The sequence below is a fragment of the Desmodus rotundus genome, chromosome 6 (assembly GCF_022682495.2).
Source record: "Desmodus rotundus isolate HL8 chromosome 6, HLdesRot8A.1, whole genome shotgun sequence".
Lineage (NCBI taxonomy): Eukaryota > Metazoa > Chordata > Mammalia > Chiroptera > Phyllostomidae > Desmodus > Desmodus rotundus.
The window spans coordinates 58,131,545-58,152,228 of NC_071392.1; the positions used below are offsets into that span (position 1 = coordinate 58,131,545).

Consider the following 20,684-nt stretch of genomic DNA (forward strand, 5'->3'; position numbering starts at 1 on the left):
TTGTACCTAGGATGCTATGAGACTTGCTTTTGCTAAAACTCCCTCACCCTGGATTGAGGCAGCAAATCTTTACTGAGTATCTTTAACTTCTTGAAGTCTGTGCTAAACCACACAAGTATGGAGTGTAACCAGTTCAACCCCTTTCCCCACTGAGCTGTAACATCCTTCTCTTTGAAGTAATTAGTAGTATTCTGTCCTTGGTTGTCTGTAAAAGGTAATCACCTACAGTGAAACTATGCATAGTAAATGAGGACCATCCTCGATGTAATGTGCTGAGAAGAGTAATAAAAGCCTGTCAAGGCAAGGGTCGAGCCGCTCTCCTCTTGAGAGAGTGGCCCAGGCGCACCGAGGCTCTCTCCTCTTGAGAGAGTGGCCGCACTGTCCCTTTTCCTTCACAGGACTCGGTAGTCCATGTGAATTTGTCCATTGCATCCACAACACACGGATCCTGCTGAGGGCCGGATCCGCATCAACTGGCACCCAGGAACAGGGACCTAGGGCTATGAGCTGTCATTGTGGACAACACACCAACTTGGTTGGAGTGTACTCATCAGCCCAGGTAAGGGTAGATGACACCGAATGCTTTTCAGGAAGGTCGTAGGGTGTGTTGGATTTCAGAGGAAGAGGGTTTTCTTCCTAGGTCACCCTCTCTTGTGACTGCTTTGCAACTGTACCTTCTTTAGTAAGCAGGAACCTTGCTTTCTCTCCCAAGCATCTGCCACAATCTCGTGGGCACGGGTCGAGCAGTTAAGAGCCACAAGGGTGCTCACTGCTAGAAGACACCTGTGAGAGGATTAGCTGGACGTGGAGCAGGTCAGAACACAAGGTTTCCCTGCCAGCCACAAGCAAAAGTTCACACAATGAGAGGCACACTGTGAAAACACTCACAAGCCCATCCCTGTGGCACAACCCCCAAATAGATCTAGGCTTGGGAGAAAGAACAAAGACTTTCCCTTTAATCAGATTTAAAAACAGCAACTAGTTACAGGGATATTTTGAAAGCATCTCTGCAAATTATTTCTTTCAAGCCACCTGTTGTTGTCCTTTCGAATTTGCCTCTTCACTTGGTCTGCCTGCATAAGGAAAAGCCGATAGTGAATGAGTGTTTTGGTTTCAACCGGACTGTGAAGATCGCTTTCCAGAAGAATTTAGTGTTAGTCACAGGATTTGTATAAGAGCTTTTGGCATTCTCCAAGCTCTGAAGACAAAAGGCTGTTCCTCCCCTCGGCCTGAGAAATCAGGTGTTCCCACGTGAGTTGGAACCTTGCGAGCGTGTCTGGGATCAATTCCTGAGATGCTCAGGGGCCTTATAGGGACCTCCAACATCACCTAGTCTAACTTCTGGCTGATCCAAGGAAGTGCGACATAAAGGTTGGTCACCTAATACTTCAGGCCCCATCCTCGTGGTTCTAGATGCTTGGGGAGGACCCGATGCCCATAAGTGGGGTTAGGGTACTTAGAAAGTCTGGTGCCCCTCTCCTTGATGGTCTTTCACCAACAGCACATTTTGGCCCACTACATCCCTTCACTAGCGAGAAGTAAGATTTAAAGGTGCAGAAAGAGTGAGAAGCAAAACTGAAACTTGTTTTATAATCACCACATTTGTGGCAGGAGGAATTTCAGAAAAGGTTGTATTTGTTAAAAAATTTTCTTTAAAGGTTTCTATGAATCCTCTACCATGGGGAACAGGCTCTCTAAGGAACAGGAGCAATGTTTTTGTCTAATTCAGCAGCTTTTTAAGGCTGCTGGATGTCTCCCAGATAAGGGGTTTTTACATTTGGAATATGGGGAAAAGCAGGGGAGAGCACCCCTCATAGTCAAGAAAAACTTGGACAAAAAGAGGAAGGAGCCAATGCTGCAAGCTAGGCCCTTTATGCAGTCCACTCCAGCTGCAGCTAGCAACATGGCCCTGCCTGGTGAGCTCAGCCAGGGTGCTGGTGTGCCTGCGCTCACAGCATGGCTGGGGCACCCACGCATGCACACTCGCAGTGCCTCAGGGCCAGCTTTTTCTGCCAAGGACTGGCAGGGGGTGGAGGAGAAGTTGGTCCCCCTCGCCTCCTTTCTCCACACCCAGTGCCAGTTGCAGTTCCAACCCTCCTGCACTATCGTGACCCGCTGTGGCCACGCAGGGCCATGGTTCTGAGCAGCACCCTGCCTCAGTGGGCTCCTAGCAGCAAACTTAAAACTGGTGCAGTCTGCACGTCTCCAAGGGGAGTTCCAGCCAGGTCATTCCTGAGATAAGGAACAGCCCCCACATTTTGGGAGGCCCCAGCATGCTTAGTTTTGAAAAAGGATTTCTATAACGTTTATATTTCTATAACTAGAATGGGGACATTTCTCAACCCTGGAAAGGTGTGTAGTCTCTTAATTGTTTTGGTCCAAATGGGCAAGTTGGATGAATTCAGCCTTACTTCTTCCCCACCCCACTTAATACCTGGGGCAGGGACCTCCTCACTCTGGGGAATGCACATCACCCTGCTCTCTGTGCTAACCCCAGAGGATTGCAACCTCAAATAATTTGGTAAATAGAAGTTACTCACTACCTCCTAGGATTTTAACCATCCTGGCAATAAATACGTACAATTTTTTGAATTGTGATGATAATTTAAAGTCACCCATACACAAACACCTTGGGAAAAACAGGCCTGCAATTGCACACCTCTTGGTCTTATACAAAGACCCATTAGGGGAAGAAAAATGGGAAGGCCCAGTTGCACTATTCACTTGGGGAAGAGGGTATGCTTTTCTTTTCTCTCCAGGACCTTTGGAGCCGCTGATAGAGAGGGTAAAGCCATATGAGAAAAGGCTTCCCTGGCAGCGACCCACCCCCACCCTTTTGGACTCTTCTGATCCAGGGTTCTCCAAGTTGTACATCACCCACCCTGAAGTGCAATTCCATCCAGTACTGCTGGCGTGATACTCACCAACACCTAGAGGGACTTTTTCTACCAATTTAAAAGGACAAATTGATAAATTGCAGCTAAAATTATATCAGCAGCTGCAAGACATTCAATGCTTGATTAAGCAAGAGGTTTTTCAAACCCTCCATGATAATCTCAGCTGGCTAAACCCCAAAAACTTGTTTGATGAACTTAACCAGAACGTGGGTCTTTGGAGCTACTGGTTGCTTACTGATTATTGTAATGCTCTGTGTACTCCGCTGCATATGCAAATTATTTTCCCAGGGTTGTGTAAGAGACTAGCAAGTAGCAAGCTTTGTGGGATCTATAGCAGTCCTAACTAAAAACAAGGGGGGAAATATGGGGAACTGTTCCACGTGTGGGATATGTAGCCCAGCTCCTACTTGGAAAAGCCAGTGGGTGTGAGGTTCAGCAGGCAGGACCCACACCCACGGATAGGTTCTCCCATGAGGAATCAGGTCTGCATTGTACCTAGGATGCTATGAGACTTGCTTTTGCTAAAACTCCCTCACACTGGATTGAGGCAGCAAATCTTTACTGAGTATCTTTAACTTCCTAAAGTCTGTGCTAAACCTCCCAAGTATGGAGTGTAACCAGTTCAACCACCTTCCCCCTTGAGCTGTAACATCCTTCTCTTTTAAGTAATTAGCAGCATTCTGTCTTTGGTTGTCTGTAAAAGGTAATCACCTACAGTGAACCTGTGCATAGTAAATGAGGACCATCCTCCATCTAAGGTGCACAGAAAAGCAATAAAAGCCTGTCCAGGCAGGAGTCGGTGCTCTATTGGGCTCTCTCTAGCCCTCTCACACTCTCTCACTTAGAGAGTGGCCATGCCATCCCTTTTTCTCCACAGGATTTCTGTAGTTCATTTGTATTTGTCTATTGCAGCCACAACAAAGGATCCTGCTGACCAGGATCTGCATCATCTGTCCACCACCTCTTGTTTTCTGTTGTGCAGGCGTGGACAGGTTGTGTTGGAGCTAGTTCTTCCGAGTATACAATGTTTTGAGGCTTTTCTCTTTCTCTTGTTCAGTTGTTTGTTCTGAGTAATTTCTCTACTATTCAGTTGTATTTCCAGATAGGTCCTGGGTTGAGTTAGCGTGGCTTCCACCCCCTCCTTCACCTTCTTCTGTTGTTATCTGTTGGTGGTTCTTTTTTTGGTGGGTCTCCTACCTATTCTTTTTTGTGATAGGTTGGAAGTGGAAGGTGAAATGGTTTAAGACAGCAGGGGTGCATTCTGTTATTTAAATTACCAGCCTGTAGAAAAGAGATAGGAGATCCTTTGGATATGTATAGCGTTAACTGTGATAATTCACCCACCTAGCCACTTTTTGGAAAGGGTGGAAAGATGATAAGGCTCTTATTGCGGGGGGGATAGATTGTGAGTTGGATCTAGACAGCTGTGAGCTTGTGGGAGGTCAGAGTGTGAGGTAAAGTGGGAGTAACGGGTAGAAAATAGGTGTAATGTGTGAGAGAATAGAGTTCACCACAACAGTAATAAAGTTCAGGAAACAGTGAGGTGGGCTAAGATCTGGGAGGGGTGCTGTGTAGTATTTACAAATGTATGGAACAGCTATTATTTACTACAGTAATGGAGCAACAATCATGTGTCAGAGAATCTATGTGATCTGGATAACTAGAATAGGGGATATAGGTTCTAGAGTAGTGTGCTAATGGAACACAAGTGAAGTGAAAGATGGAAAATTATAAATGCACTATGAAAGAGAGAACAAGGGGAAACCAGCCAAACAATGCAAATTAACCACTCAAGTGAAGAAGACTAAACAGAGAGAAGAGAAATACTAAAATACTAATAAAATGAGAGATATAAGACTCATGAAAAAATAATAATACAAATATACAATCACTTGCAAGTTCTCTGGAGTAGCAAATTGAAAATTGTCTCACTGTCTCTGCTGTTGGGATGCCCCCTCTTTGGGTCCAACTCTGGTCTCTTCACAGTTCCAGGTTTTATTGTCTCAACTGTGGGAATTAAAAAAAAGAAGAAGAAGAAGAAGGAAGGAAGAAGAGATATAAAGGGAAGGAAAGAAGGAATAAAGCAAGAAAGAAGGAGAGAGAGGAAAAAGGTGTTAAAATAAAAATAGTAATAATAAAGAATTACTTAAAAAAAATAAAAAGCCTCCTGCTGGCTTCAAAGTGGCCAAGCCAGTTTTGCTGGTCTTTTGTCTGCTGCAGGCTGAGGGGGGCTTAGTTTTGCTCTTCTCTGTTTCTGATAAGCCTCCAGCCCAGTTCCCCAGCAGCCTCTGGTCCCTCAGGTTCTCACTTTCGGTTACACACACTCCTCGGGGCTACAGGTATGAGTGCTGGGCATTCCGAGATGTGCACTCTCTCTGGGGCCTCAGATGTCAGGGGGCCCTCTGAGGTGCGCACTCTCCCCAGGGCCTTCCATACCACTGAGGGAGCACCACACTGCTGGGTGGGGAGGTGGATGGAGCGGCTGCTGCAGGAGAATTCCCCAAATTGCTGCCGAGTGTCCTTTTTTTCACTTTTTATTTTCAAGAAATTCCTCCTGCTCATTCTTGCCACTCCATACAAGGAAGGGCCTGTCCTCTCACACAGCTCACCTCTCCAGCTAAATTGGGGACTGTCCCGGTCAGGGCCCATCATGGCCCAATTCATGGCCGGCACACACGGTCTCTGTGGGTTTACCACTTTTTCCTTATTCCCCTCCCTGTGACTTCAAGCAACCAGATCTCTCTCGGTGCTGCGCAATCCTTGTTTGGCAGTGGAGGGAGCTGTTAACCTGGCTCTCTCCTAGGATCCTGGTAGGCCCAGTGGGTACCGGGCTTGGGGCTGCAGTCGCCCTGGTCCCTGTGCTGGTCCCAGGGACCTTATTGTCCTGAAGCAATGCCCTGACCATCTGGTTTTTCAGTGTCCTCTATACTTTTTGGTCTCCTGTCTTCATATATGCTGGGGTACTGTTGGCTGTTCACTTTGTTCCTCAGTAGATTGGCTAGGTGTTTCACCCATGTGCAGAGGGAAGTAGACTCTGCTTCCATCTATCTCACCACCATCTTTGCTTTCTATTAGTTTATGTTTGGAAACACACATTGTATAAAGATATAATTTTGTGACATCAGCAACTGAAAGAGGTGGGGACAGAAGTATAAAGAAGTAGAGTTTTTGTGACGTGAACATGATAACCACTATACTACAGAAACTCTTCGAAGCAGAGTTTTTGTATGTTATTGAGGTTAAGCTGATATAATTTAAATTAGAGTGTTATAATTTTAGGGTGTAATCTTCATGATAACCATAAAGAAAATAACCATAGAATATAATCAAGGAAAATGAAAAGGGAATTTAAACATTTCACTACAAAAAATCAACTAAAGGAAAAAAAAGGAGCAAAAAAGCTATAAGGCAGGCCAGCAGCATGGCAGTGTGAGAGGATCTTTAAGTTTCTCTCCTTGAAGTTACAAGTTGTACAAGTTACAATTCAACAAAGAATTCCCTGCTCAACACACAAACATGTCTGACACATTGCACAGAGACATCTGAAGATGGATGTATCTAAGTGAAAAGCAGAAATGAGTTGAGGAGGGCAAAGGACAGAGACAGAAGCCATGTGCAGATGCACACTCATAGTGAGCCCAGCAGACACACTAGCGGTGAAGGGCTGGGGTGCAGCCTCTAAAGGGCAGACCAAATCGGAGGGACAGAGACAGCAATCTGGCCTGGGTGATGGCACACACTGAGATTGGGCCCAGGGTGTGAGGGCAGAGAAACAGTGCAAAAAATCACACCACTGTAAAGCTCACCAGCATAGCAAAAATCTGGACAGGGAATCTACCTACTCCATCCTTCCATGGCCTACCAGGGAGTAAAATCCTCTTTTGGCAGGTCACAACAGGACTGAAAAAACTTGTCCAGTCTAAGTAGTCTGTACTCATTGTGGTTAAACCCACAGGGAAAAGCAGAACTGCCAATGTATGAACTTGTTGCCCCATCCCACCCCCTGCTCTCCTATTGCTATGTAGGCTAGTAGGAGCAACTAGTGCAGCTCAGAGCAGCCCTATAGCAGCTACAGGAATGTGGTGCCAGGAACATATAGGAGATCCATAACCTACCCCTTCCAATCCTTGGGAGTAGTGCCCTGAGACCAAGGCAATGGAACCTAACGGAAACAGCCAGCTCCTGGGGAACACAGCATTTTCCACAGTCCAGGCAACACCTCCCAGCTGAAATCCTGGAAGCCTCAGTAATGCAGGTGAGGGAATACAGACTTGTGCTTCAGCACCACCTAAAGGAATACAAAAGAAAGACCTCTATCTACCAACTAAAATTCTTTTTCAAAAAGGAAGCTTTCATTTTCACAAGTGCCCAGAGAGAGAAATAATCCATCAAGCACAATGAGTAACCAAGATAACAAGGGAATTCAGAAAGAAAAATTTTAAATCTCCAGAAAATAAGCTTAAAAGCAAAGAAATGTGTGGTTTAAATGACAGAAAATTCAAGATTGCAGTTCTGAGAAAACTCTAGAGTGCCATTCAACAAACTCAGAAATAAAATTAACAAATAAAAGGATTATTTCACCAAAATATTGAAACTATAATGAAGAACTAAACAAATATCCTTCAGCAGATGAGTGGATAAACCATCTATGGTACATTTATACAATGGAATACTACTTGGCCATAAAAACAGAAAATGTTACCCTGTGTGGCAGCATGGATGGACCTGGAGAACATTATGCTAAGTCAAATAAGCCAGTCAGAGAAAGACAAGTATCATATGATCTCACTCATATGTGAAATCTAATGAACAAACTGAACTGACAAGCAAAATGGAGATAGACTCACAGGTAGAGAGCAGGGTGACAGCTCTGGAAGCAAGGATTAGGGGGTGGAGGAATCAAGCAAAAAACGAAAAAAAGGGAAAGAACTCATGGACATGGACAACAGTGTGGTCATTGTGGGAGGGAGAGGAGTGGGTGGAAGTGGAAGAGGGAATGGGGCATAAATGGTAATGGAAAAGCACAATAAAGTTAAAAATAACAATAAATAATAAAAATAAATAAATTAAATTAAAAAAATAAAAACCAAACAGAATTTCTGGAGCTGAAGACACCATAAAAAGTCAAGAACTAGTGACCTTAGGATATACAGCAGACAAAATGGAAGAAAGAATTAATGACATACAAGATAGAAATCTAGAAGTGACTTAGGTGGAACAAGAGAGAATATTGAGGGGAAAAAAGAAAAAAATATTTACAATAACTATCTGATTCAATAGAAAGAGTAATATAAGAATAACGGGTATACCAGAAGGTGAAGAGTGGGAGAAGGGAATAAAGAGCCTATTCAAACAAATAAGTGACAAAAACCTCCTAAACTTTTAGAAAGAACTGGATTATCATATGTAAGAAGCTAACAAAGCACCTAATTATTTCAACCCAAAAAGATCTTCTTTAAGGCACATTATATTAAAAGTATCAAAATTAATGATGAGAACCCTGGATGGTGTAGCTTAGTGGGTTGGGTGTCATCCTGCAAAGCAAAAGGTCATCAGTTCAATTCCTTGTCAGGGCACATGCCTCGGTTGTGGGTTTGGTGCCTGATCAGGGTGTATACGAAAGGCAACTGATCAATGTTTCTCTCTCACATCGATGTTTTTATCCCTCTCTTTCTCCCTATCTTCCTCTTTCACTAAAAGAAAAAAGAAATTAATGACAAGGAAAGAATTAGTAGTGCATTCAGGGAAAAAAAGACAGTAACTTATAAAAGAAATCCCATTAGTCAAAAGGCAGTTCCATTTTTAGTTTTCTGAGGAAATTTCATATTGTTTTCCATAGTAGTTGCACCAGCCTGCAATCCCACCAACAGTGCACTAGGGTTCCCTTTTCTCCAGACCCTCTCCAACATTTGTTGTTTGTTGCTTTGTTTATGATGGCTATTCTGACCAGAGTGAAATGGTATCTCATTGTGGTTTTAATTTGCATCTCTGTGATGGCTAGTAGAACCCTGAAACACCAATCCAAAAGAACCTATGCACCCCAATGTTCATAGCAGCACAATTTACAATTTAGCCAAGTAGTGGAAGCAACCGAAGTGCCCATAAGTAAATGAATGGATCAAAAAACTATGGTACATTTACACAATGGAATTCTACACAGCAGAAAGAAAGAAGGAGCTCCTACCCTTTGCAACAGCATGGATGGAACTGGAGAGCATTATGCTAAGTGAAATAAGTCAGACAGTGAAAGACAAATACCATATGATCTCACCATTAACAGGAACTTAATCAACAAAACAAACAAGCAAGCAAAGTACATCCAAAGACATTGAAATTGAGAACAGGCTGACAGTCACCAGAGGGGAGAGGGGAGGGTATAATGGGGGAAAAGGGTGAAGGGTTTGTAGGAACAATTATAAAGGACATATGGACAATAGTAAAGGGGGATGGAAATGAGAGGGAGGTGGGGAGGGGTGGGGGAAAAGGCAGAAAACTGTGCTTGAACAACAATAAAAAATAAATAAATAATTTACAGAAAAACCAAAAAAGAAATCCCATTAGATTATCACATATTGCTCAGTAGAAATCCTCTAAGCTGGAGAGAGTGGATTCAAATATTCAAATTAATTTTAAAAATCAGCAGCCAAGAAAAATGTATCCTTTAGGTATGAAGGAAAAATAAAGACAGTTTTGGACATACAGAAGCTGAGGGAATTCCTCACAACAAAATCTGTATTACAGCAAATACTGAAGGGTGTTCCTCTATCTGAAGCAAAAAGATAAGAGGATATAAAACTATGAACAAAATGACTAACAGGCAGATAGAACCAGGCAATTGCAACCCTTGTTTAAAATATATCAAACACTTAAATATAAGGCAAAAGTTAAGAAAGGTAAAACTATTTGTTAAAAAAGAAAATAACAGTGTTTGCTTTAGCAGCACAGGTAATAAAAAAAAGAAGACAATAGCTACTGCAGTTTGGAAATAAACTCACAACACAAAAATGGATAATTTGTGAGAAAAAAACACACAGCAGAGGGGGAAAATACTTAACTCACACAGGTGAATGGAGATAAGGTTCAATCAGAAGGAAAAGGACTGTTGTATGCATAGACCTTTCTTATGTATAAACCTAATAATAACCACAAAATGTCTTTAACTGAAACACATTTAAAAAAAGAGGAACTAGAGGAAAAAATCATGGAATATCACCATACCAAAACATAGACAGAAAAACTCAGGAATAGAAACAATGGAGACACCGAGCTACTAGAAAACAAAAGATAAAATGGCTATATATAATTTTTATATATAAATAATTACACTAAATGTAAATAGAATGAACTCACCAATTAAAAGGCACAGAGTAGGGTTGCAAGATGATAGTGGAGTAAGAGGATCTTTCTCAAACCTGCTGCCAGAATCTAAGTGGAAATATGCCACAACCGGCATGGCTGGATAGATCAGGTCCCAACAGAAGGCAACGGGGGATTAAGAAATAAAGAGGAAGAGCCAAAGTGGGGTCAGGTGGAGTCCCTTCTCTGGGATGCAGAGGAGGGAACTGTTTATTAGTAAAGTCAGGCTGTATTTATTGAGCAAGCTTTGAAGCAGAGTGTGAGAAAGACAAACTGCAAGGCTAGGTACATTTTATTTTTCTAGGAACATTTCTTGCTCCTTCTTGGTACAATGATCTAGCAGGCGGCCAAGCCATTCTTTTCTTGCAACAATCAATCTTCTGGGGCCTAGGGCAGCTGTGCTGAACCTGAGGCCTGATTCCAACTTCCTTGGCACATATTATCCTTCTTGGCTCTCCACAGAAATAAATCTGAAGAAGGGAGTGGACCAGCTGAAGACCACCTGAAGAGGAGAGTTTTAACTGAGAATGGGCAGAAACCACCTTGAGACCAGTAGGAAGGGCGGGGTCACAAAAGGGGCCAGCCCTGCTCATACCCGCAGCAGGCCAACATTATGGAGGGATAGCATGGCTTGGGGAGCTTCCCCCCACCCTCATAGGAATAAAACCTGGACCCCAGACTGGGCTCCCCAGCATGGAGCACTAGAGCCAGAATCAGTGGCCTACATAGTACTCAGTGGTGTAAGGCAGGGAGGTTTCTGTTCGATGGGGGAGACAGAATCTGCTGGAGACAAAGCCACAGGTTTTTTGGGTTTTTTTGGTTGGTTGGTTTGTGTTTTTGTTCTTAAGGGTCCAAAGCACAAGTTTTTTATTTTCAGCCACTCACCTTGTGCTCTGGTAAAGGGAAGGAGGGCATCATGGACAGGAGTTGCCTGAGGAACTGGGTGAAAAGGCAGTTCCATTTTCAGTGTTTTGAGGAAATTCCATACTGTTTTGCACAGTGGCTGCACCAGTCAGCATTCCCACCAATGGTGTACTAGGGTTACCTATTCTTCTACCTCGTGAGCACTGGTTTGTTGGTTTGCTTATGATGGCCATTCTCACCAGTGTAAAGTGGTATCTCATTGTGGTTTTAATTTGCATCTCTCTGATGGCTAGTGAGGTTGACCATCCTTTCATATGTCTGTGGGACCTCTGTATGTCATCCTTGGAGAAATGTCTGTTCAGGTCTGTTGCCCATTTTTTAATTGGATTCTTTGTCTTCCTGGTGTTGAGTATATGAGTTCTTTACAGATTTTGGAGATCAAACCCTTATCCAAGGTGTCATTGGCAAATACGTTTTTTCATACAGTTGGTTCCTTTTTCACTTAGCGTATGTTTTCTTTAGCCATGCAAAAGCTTTTTAATTTGATGTAGTTCCCATTGTTTATTTTTTTCCTTTATTTCCCTTGCTTTGGAGATATATCAGTAAAAATATTGCTAGGTGGGATATCTGAAATTTTCTTGCCTATGTTTTCCTCTAGCGCTTTTATGGCATCACTGCTCGTGTTTAAGTTTTTAATCCATTTTGAGTTTATTGTGGTGTATGGCATACATTGGTGGTCTAGTTACATTGTTTTCCATGTACCATTCCAGTTCTCAAAACATCATTCGTTGAAGTAGTTTATTTTACTCTATTTTATGCTATGGCCCTCTTTGTCAAATATTAATTGACCATAGAGACATGGGTTTATTTCTTGGCTCACTATTCTTTACCATTGATCTATGTGTCTGTTGTTATGCCAGTACCAGATGGTTTTAAATACAGGGACTTTGTATAATAGTATGATGTCAGGTATTTTTATCCCTCCTTCTTTGTTCTTCTTTCTCAAAATTGCTGCAGCTATTCAGGGTCATTTTTGGTTCCAAATACATTTTTGAAATATTTTTTCTAATTCTGTAAAATATGTCATTGGTGTCTTAATAAGGATTGCATTTGATCTGTAGATTGTTTTGGGTCATATGGACATTTTAATGATGTTAATTCTTCCAGTTCATGAACAGTTTATATGCTTCCATTTATTTGTAGCTTCCTTAATTTCTTTCTTCAGTGTTGTGTAGTTTTCTGTGTACAGGTCTTTTACCTCCTTGGATGAGTTTATTTCTAGGTACTTTATTTATCTTGTTGCTATAGTAAATCAGATTTTTTCCCCTAATTTCTGTTTCTGATATTTCGTTGTTGGTATACAAAAATGCCTTTGATTTCTGTATATTGACTTTGTATCCAGCTGTTTTGCCAAATTCACGTATAATATCAAGTAGTTTTTTCGTGGTGTCTACTGGGTTTCTATATACGCTACCATGTCATCTGCAATCAGTGAAAGTTTTATTTCCTTGTTTCCAATTTGGATGCCTTTAATTTTTTTTCTTCTATGATTGCTGTCACTAGAACTTCCAATACTAAGTTGAATAGAAGTGATGAAAGCAGACATCCTTGTCTTGTTCCTGATCTTTGGGGGAAAGCTTTTAGGTTTTGCCCTTTGAATATGGTGTGTGTAGGTTTTTCATATGTAGCTATTATTATGTTGAGTATGCTCCCACTCTACTGATCTTTTTTATTATAAATGTGTGCTGTACTTTTTTAAATGCTTCTTCAGCATCTATTGACATAATCATGTTATTTTTGTCTTTCATTTTGTTTATGGGATATATCATGTTTATCGATTTGTGAATATTATACCATGCTTGCATCCCTGGGATAATCTCACTTGATCATGGTGTATGATCTTTTCAACGTATTGCTGGATCTGGTTTTCCCATATTTTGTTGAGGATTTTAGCATCTATGTTCATCAATGATATTGGCTTATAGTTTTCTTTCTTTGTTGTGCCTTTATCTGATTTTGCAATTAGGATAATATTAGCCTCTAAGAAAGAGTTTGGGCAGTCTTCCTCTTCTTGAATTTTTTGGAAGAGTTTGAAAAAATAGGGGTTAGTTCTTCCCTACATATTTGGTTAAATTTGCCTGTGAAGCTGTCTGGCCCAGTGCTTTTGTATGCCAGGAATTTTTGATTGCTGCTTCAATTTCACTGGTTGTCATCCATCTATTCAGGTTTCTGCTTCTTCTTGGTTCAGTTTTGTAAAATAATGTTTCTAGAAATTTGTCCATTTCACCCAGGTGGTCAAATTTCTTGGCATATAGTTGTTCATAGTAATTTCTTACAATCCCTCATATTTCTGTGGTATCAGTTTTAATTTCTCCTCTTTCATATCTGATTTTTTATTTGCATCTTCCCTCTTTTTTTCTTGATGAGTCTGGTTAAAGGTTTGTCAATTTTGTTTATCTTTTCAGAGAACCAGCTTCTGGGTTTATTTATCCTTTGAATTGTTCTTTTAGTCTCTTTGCCACTTAATTCTGCTCTGATCTTGAATGTTTCCTTCCTTCTACTTGCTCTGGGGTTTGTTTGTTGTTGTTTTTCTAGTTCTTTGGATGTAGCATTTGGTTGCTTATTTGAGAATATTATGCTAAGTTAAATAAGCCAGTTAATGAAAGACAAATACTACATGATCTCACTTATATGTAGAGTCTAATGAACATAATTACACTAGCAAACAGTATAGAAACAGAAGCATAGATACATATAAGAGACTGACAGTGTCCAGAGGGGTGAGGAGGACTGGATGAAAGATGGTGAAGGGATTAATCAAAGAACATTTATGCATAATCCAAAGACATGGACAATGGTGTGGGGATTGACTTAGGGAGGGTAGAGGGTGGAGCTCCTAAATAATAGTCCAAGAAAGTGGCATTCACAATAGCAGGTATAGTCATAATTGTGTCTGAAAAAATAGGTTTCAAGATAAAAAAGAGTAACAAGAAACAAAGATGAATACTTTTATAATGATAAAGGGGATAATACATCAAAAAGACATAACACTTATCAACATATATACACTCAACCTGGGAGCAACAAAATATATAAAGCAAGTACTAACAGAACCAAAAGGGAGTAACTTACAAAAATGCAATCTTATTAAGGGACCAAGATGCCCAACTGACATCTATAGATAGATCATCTCAATGGAAAATCCATAAGAAAATATTAGCCTCAAATGACACATAAGACCAAATGGACAAAATTGATATTTATAGAATCTTTCATCCTGGAACATGAGAATATAACTTCACTAGCACAAATGGAACATTCTCAAGTATAGCCCATATATTTGGATGGAAAGCTAGCCTCTATAATTTTAAGAAGATTGTAATCATACCAAACATATTACCTGAATATAGTGCTTTAAAACTGAAAATCAACTGCAAAAAGAAAGGAAAACCCTTACAAACATGTGGAGATTAAAGAACATGTTACTAAACAATGATTGGGTCAAAGAAAAAATAAAAGAAGAGATCAAAGGATACAGAGAGTACAATTAGAATAATAATGACATTTCAAATTTTGAGGGATGTAGCAAAAGCAGTAATTAGAGGGAAGTTTATATCACTAAAACCCTATTTCAAGAAAAAAGTAGAATTTCAAATAAATAACACAATTTCCTTAAAGCACTAGGAAAAAAGGAAAGCCCAAAGTAAGAAGAAGGGAAATAATAAAAATTAAAACAGAACGAAAGAAAATGGAGAACAAAAAGGGAATAGAAATAATGCAACAAAGAGTTGGGTCTTTGAAAAGAATAAAGTGACAAAACTTTGGCTAGATTCACTTAAAAAAAGAGAAAAGCCTCAAATAAACAAAATCAGAAATGAAAGAATAAGGGGACTAAATGGCAATGAAAATAATACAATAAAGATTAAATTTTAAAAAGCTCTGGCTGGTGTGGCTCAATGGTTTGGGTGCCTGCCGGCCTGTGAACCAAAAAGTCACCAGTTTGATTCCCAGTCAGGGCACATGCCTGGGTTGCAAACCAGGTCTCCAGTGGGGAGCACATGAGAGGCAAACACACACTGATGTTTCTCTCCCTCCCTTCCCCTCTCTCTAAAAATAAATAAAAAATCTTTAATAAAAAGATTAAATTTAAAAAATGAAATGAAAGTAGAAAAGTTATGATGAACACCACAGAAATACAAATGATCATACGAAAATACTATGTATCACCAAATTTGCTAACCTAGAAGAAATGGATAAATTCTTAGAAATCGTAAAGAACTAAAGATCTAAATAGATTGATCGACAGCTAGGAAATTGAAAGAGTCATCAAAAACCTTCTAAAAAGTAAAAGTCCAGGACCAGAAGGCTTCAGTACAGAATTCTACCAAATATTCAAAGAAGATTTAATACCACAGGCTTAGAAATAAAGAATAAACTGACAGTGACCAGAGGGGAATAATGGGGGAAAGAAGGGGAAGGGGCAAGGAAAGGAACATGAATAGAGGACTCATGGGCACAGACAATAGGGAGGGATTGACAATGGGAGTGGGGGTAGGGGCTTTGGGTGAGCAATGGGAAAAAAGGTGGGACAACTGTAACTGAACAACAATAAATTAAAAGTAAAAAAGAAATTAAAAAGAATAAAAAAGTTTGAAAGATTGAAAAAAAAGAAAAATTAATACCTGTCTTTTTCAAAATCTTCCACAAATTTGAAAAAGAGGGAATACTTCCTAATTCATTTCAAGAGGCCAAAATTACCCTGATACTAAAACCTGGCAAGGCCAACACAAACCAGAAAATTTATAGACCAATATCTCTAATGAATGTAGATACAAAAATTCTAAACAAAATACTAGTGAGTGGAATCTGACAATATAAGAAAAATATAATATCTCATGATCAAGTGGAGTTCATACCACCTTAACAAAGCAAGATGAGACATGACCTTAAAAAGGAAAGGATAAAAATCATATGATCTTACCAATGGTGCAAAAAACCATTTGACAAAGATGAAACATCCATTTATAATTAAAACACTTAATATAATGGGTATAGAATAAAAGTACTTCAACATAATAGAGGCCATATATAGCAAACCCTCAGCTAATATACTGAATAATAAATAGCTAAAAGCTTTTACTTTAATATTAGGAACAAGAAAGCATGCCCTCTTGTAGGGAACTGTTCCACACATGGGAAATGTAGCCCAGCTCCCACTTGGAAAAGCCAGTGGGAAGCGAGGTTCAGCAGGCAGGACCCACACCCACGGATAGGTTCTCCCATGGGGAATCAGGCCTGCATTGTACCTAGGATGCTATGAGACTTGCTTTTGCTAAAACTCCCTCACCCTGGATTGAGGCAGCAAATCTTTACTGAGTATCTTTTACTTCCTAAAGTCTGTGCTAAACCTCCCAAGTATGGAGTGTAACCAGTTCAACCACCTTCCCCCTTGAGCTGTAACATCCTTCTCTTTTAAGTAATTACCAGCTTCTGTCCTTGGTTGTCTGTAAAAGGTAATCACCTACAGTGAACCTGTGCATAGTAAATGAGGACCATCCTGAATGTAATGTGCCCAGAAAAGCATTAAAAGCCTGACCAGGCCGGGGTCAGGCTCTCTCTTGGGCTCTCTCTGGCCCTCTCGCTCTCTCTCTCTCACTTAGAGAGTGGCCATGCCGTCCCCTTTTCTCCACAGGATTTCTGTAGTCTATGTGAATTTGTCCATTGCTGCCACAACACCCAGATCCCGCCAGCAGGGATCCACATCACCCACTCTCACCACTGTTATTCAACATAGTCCTGGAAGTCATAGCCAGAGCCATCAGGGAAGAGAAAGAAACAAAAGGCAATCGAATCAAGAATGAAGATGTAAAATGGTCCTTTTTGTAGATGACATAATTCTTCATAAAGAAAACCCTAAAGACTCCATCAAAAAGTTGCTAGAAACAATAAACAAATGCAGTAAATTTGCAGGATACAAAATTAATGTAAAAAAGTTTACATTTGTGTTCCTACATAATAACAACATAATTTCACAAAACAAAATTTAAAAATTTCATTTGCAATTGCCACAAAAATAATACCTAGGTATGAATCAACAAAGGATGTGATATACCTATATACTGAAAACTACAAGACATTACAGAAAGAAATTGAAGAAGGCACAAAGATACAGAGAGATATTCCATGATCTTGAATTATAAGAATCAACATAATAAAAGTGGTCATATTACCCAAAGCAATATACAGATTTAATGCAATCCCTATCAAAATTGCAGTGGCACTTCTCAGAAAAATAGAACTGAAAAATCACCAAATTTCTATAGAATCACAAAAGATCCTAAATAGCCAAAGCAACCTTGAGAAAAAAGAACAATTCTTAGAGTTATTACATTTGCTGACTTCAAATTATACTACAAATCTATAATAATAAAAACAATATGCTATTGGCAGTAAAACAGACACACAGATGAAAGAAACAGAAACTAGAGCCCAGAAATAAACACACAGGTGTATGGGCAAATAATTTTCGACCAAGAAGCTAGAAACACAATGGAGAAAAGAAAGCTTCTTCAATAAATGGTGCTGAAAAAATTTAGAAAGACAAAGGCAAAGAATGAAACAAGATTGCTATTGGCATCATACATAAAAATTAACTGAAAATTGATCAAAGACCAAAACATAAACCCTGAAGTAATTAAATACATAAGAGAAAAAAATAGGTACCAAACTTATGGATCTTGGTTTCAGAGATGATTTTATGAATTTGACCTCAAAGGCAGGGGATGTAAAAGCAAAAATAAATAAGTGGGACTATATCAAACTAAAACGCATTTGTACACAAAAGAAACTGAACAAAACCAAAAAAGGCAAGCAACCAAATGGGAGAAGTTATTTGCAAACAATACCTCAGACAATGTCTAATATCCAAAATATGTAAGAAAGCTATACAAATCAATAACAACAAAAAACAAACTACCCAATTAAAAATGTGCAGAGGATCTCAACAGATACTTTTCTCAAGAAAACATAAAAATAACCAACAGATATATGAAAAGATGCTCAACTTTAGTAACTATAAGAGAAATGTAAATCCAAAGCACAATAAGGTACTACTTTACACTTGTTAGTATGTCTGTTATCAACAATACAAGAAATAATAAGTTTTGGAGAGGATGTGGATAAAAATGAAGCCTTATACACTGCTTCTGGGGATGTAAATTGGTATAGCCACTACAGGAAACAGTATGGATGTTTTTCAAATAATTAATAGAGCTACCATGTGACCCAGCAATTTCTTTCTTGAGTATTTATTTCAAAAAATTGAAAACAGTTATTTGTAAACATATATGTGCTCCTATGTTAATTGCACCACGGTAGCTATTCATGGTACCTAAGACATGGAAAAATCCCAAGCGTCTTTCCATGTATAACTGGATAAAAATGATGTAGTACACATATAGAATGAGAAACTATTCAGCCATAAGAAAAAATAAAATATTGCCATCTGTGCCAACACACAAGGATCTTGAGAGTATCCTGCAGAGTGAAAAAAAGGCAGATGGAAAAAGGCAAGAATAACATGATTCTATTCATGTGTGGAAAATAAAACAAAAAGCAAATGAACAAACATAAACAAATGAAAAAAACTCATAAACACAGACAACAGTATGGTGGGTACCTGAGGAGAAGGAAAGTGGGGGATGTAGAAGAATATAAAGGGGGTCAAATATATGGTGATGGAAGGAGACTTGATTTGGAGTGGTAAAGACACAATACAATATACAGATGATGTACTATAGAATTGTACACCTGAAATCTATATAATTTTATTAACCAATGTCACCCCAATAAATTCAATAAATAAAATTTTTAAATGTATTATAATATAGTACACTTGATACTTAATTTTACTAATCAATGTCATCCATAAATTAATTAAAGTAAATTTTAAAAAACTGAAAAAATCTATAATAGAAAACAATATGATGACAGAACTCTCTCATCCGCAATTACTTTAAATATAAACAGATTAAATTTTACAATCAAAAGACAGAGATTGTAAGAATGGATAAAAACACAGTATCCAACTACATGCTGTCTACAAGAGACTCACTTGAGATCCAAACACAAACAGGTTGAAAGTGAAAGGAATGAAATATAGTCAATGCAAATAGTAACCAAAAGAGAACAAATGTGGCTATATCAGTCAAAATAGACTTTAAATTTAAAAATATGAGACAACAAGGGACATTATATACTAACAAAAGTTCAATATAGCAAAAGATATAACAAATACAAACATTTACCCACCAACTACTAGCACACCATCAAAAAATATGAAACAAAACTGACAGAAGAAACAGTTCTACAATAATAGTTGGGGACTTCGATACCTCACTCTCTCTCTTCCCCACCTTCCTCTATCTCTAAAATCAATAAAACAGGTCCTTCAGTGAGAATTAAAAGAAAAAAAAATTACAGAGGCTGGAGGGTGAGAGACAGAACAGTCAGCCTATGTATAGCTGTGGGCTAGCTCTGACAACTCTTTCACATTCATATATATTTGTTGGAATTTAGGAGTAATTTCCAGGTGGCTATGTCTGTGATTATCCAACAGAGAACAGCCAGGTACCTTGCAACCTCAGGAGCTTCCACTTCTTTACACATGAGCTTTACCCATTGTGTTGTGAACTCTGCTGCTTCTATCCCAGAACTAGCCCTACCTCATCGTCTCCCTTCCCCTTTTCTATAATTAATGTAAATTTCTTCTGAACAGCTTGCATATTTCTCTCCACTACTTGATTTATAAAAATGCTTGCAAAACTGTTATATGTTAGATATGTCTTTTCTGCCTAGCCATGCTGCTGATAGTTTAGACTGCATACCTCAGGACCTATCTTCTCTTTTCGCCAGCAATGGTCCAGCCCTTTCTTTTAAAAAGACTTTCAGCCCTAGGAGTTAAAAATTTATTGTTTAATACGCTCACTACCACTCACTGCTGCCAAGCAGGGCGCACAGACAAGGGCAGGGGCACAGATACACCCAAGGCCCTGGCATTCTCATTTCCAGCTCTGGGAGTACCCTGAGCACAGAGGTATGCCCCGCCTCCCCACCAAAGGTTGTGAGGCAAAATCACTTTCCTTCACAGGTTCCCGGCTTTCTTTTCCGCAGGCTGTGGTACGCAACCCCACCTCCTCCACCGTAGGCTGCCAATCCCAGTCGGCTCCCGGCTCCCGGCTCCCGGCTCCCGGCTTCCGGCTTCCGTCGCCAGGCTCCCAGCTTCCGGCTCCTGGCTCCAGTCTAGTCGCCCACCGGTGGCGGAGCCTGGAGGCTGCTGGAAAAGGCTGAGCTTTGTGCCGAGCGTCAGGTAAGTCAAGTGTAGGAGAGTGGGGGTTGCTTGCGACTTTTATAAAACCCTCTGGCAGGAGCTTGTAAATGCAGCTGGGGCCTCGGCCTGGACTCCCTGGCTCAGCCTCCGCACCGTCCACCTCTCCCTGCCTGGGCCTGGTGGCCAGGGATCAAGACGTGCTGCTACAGGGAAGTGCTTTCTAAAGTAAACCCAAGACA

General features: G+C 39.9%; 1 protein-coding gene and 1 long non-coding RNA gene across 6 annotated transcripts in view; one reads left to right on the forward strand and one right to left on the reverse strand.

Moving 5' to 3' along the window:
* Window positions 1-388: 388 nt before the first annotated feature.
* Window positions 389-20,377, reverse strand: LOC123479458 (uncharacterized). 3 transcript variants are annotated; one of them, XR_011651319.1, is made up of 4 exons: window positions 20,003-20,224; window positions 7,013-7,185; window positions 4,830-4,904; window positions 389-1,073 (listed from the first exon to the last, which is right to left on the reverse strand). It is a non-coding gene; the product is annotated as an uncharacterized lncRNA (long non-coding RNA). The 3 variants fall into 3 exon arrangements; XR_011651318.1 differs by lacking the exons at window positions 389-1,073; window positions 20,003-20,224 and adding exons at window positions 2,384-4,178; window positions 20,309-20,377; XR_006655079.3 differs by lacking the exon at window positions 389-1,073 and adding an exon at window positions 2,384-4,178 and having other exon boundaries at window positions 20,003-20,135.
* The window catches only part of BLVRA (biliverdin reductase A), a 144,012-nt gene continuing 143,688 nt past the window's right edge, over window positions 20,361-20,684 (forward strand). For all 3 annotated transcript variants that reach the window (XM_053926451.1, XM_053926452.1, XM_024558214.3), the window contains exon 1: window positions 20,361-20,484. The gene's annotated coding sequence lies outside the window, so the exon portion shown is untranslated. The remainder of the gene's footprint in view (window positions 20,485-20,684) is intronic.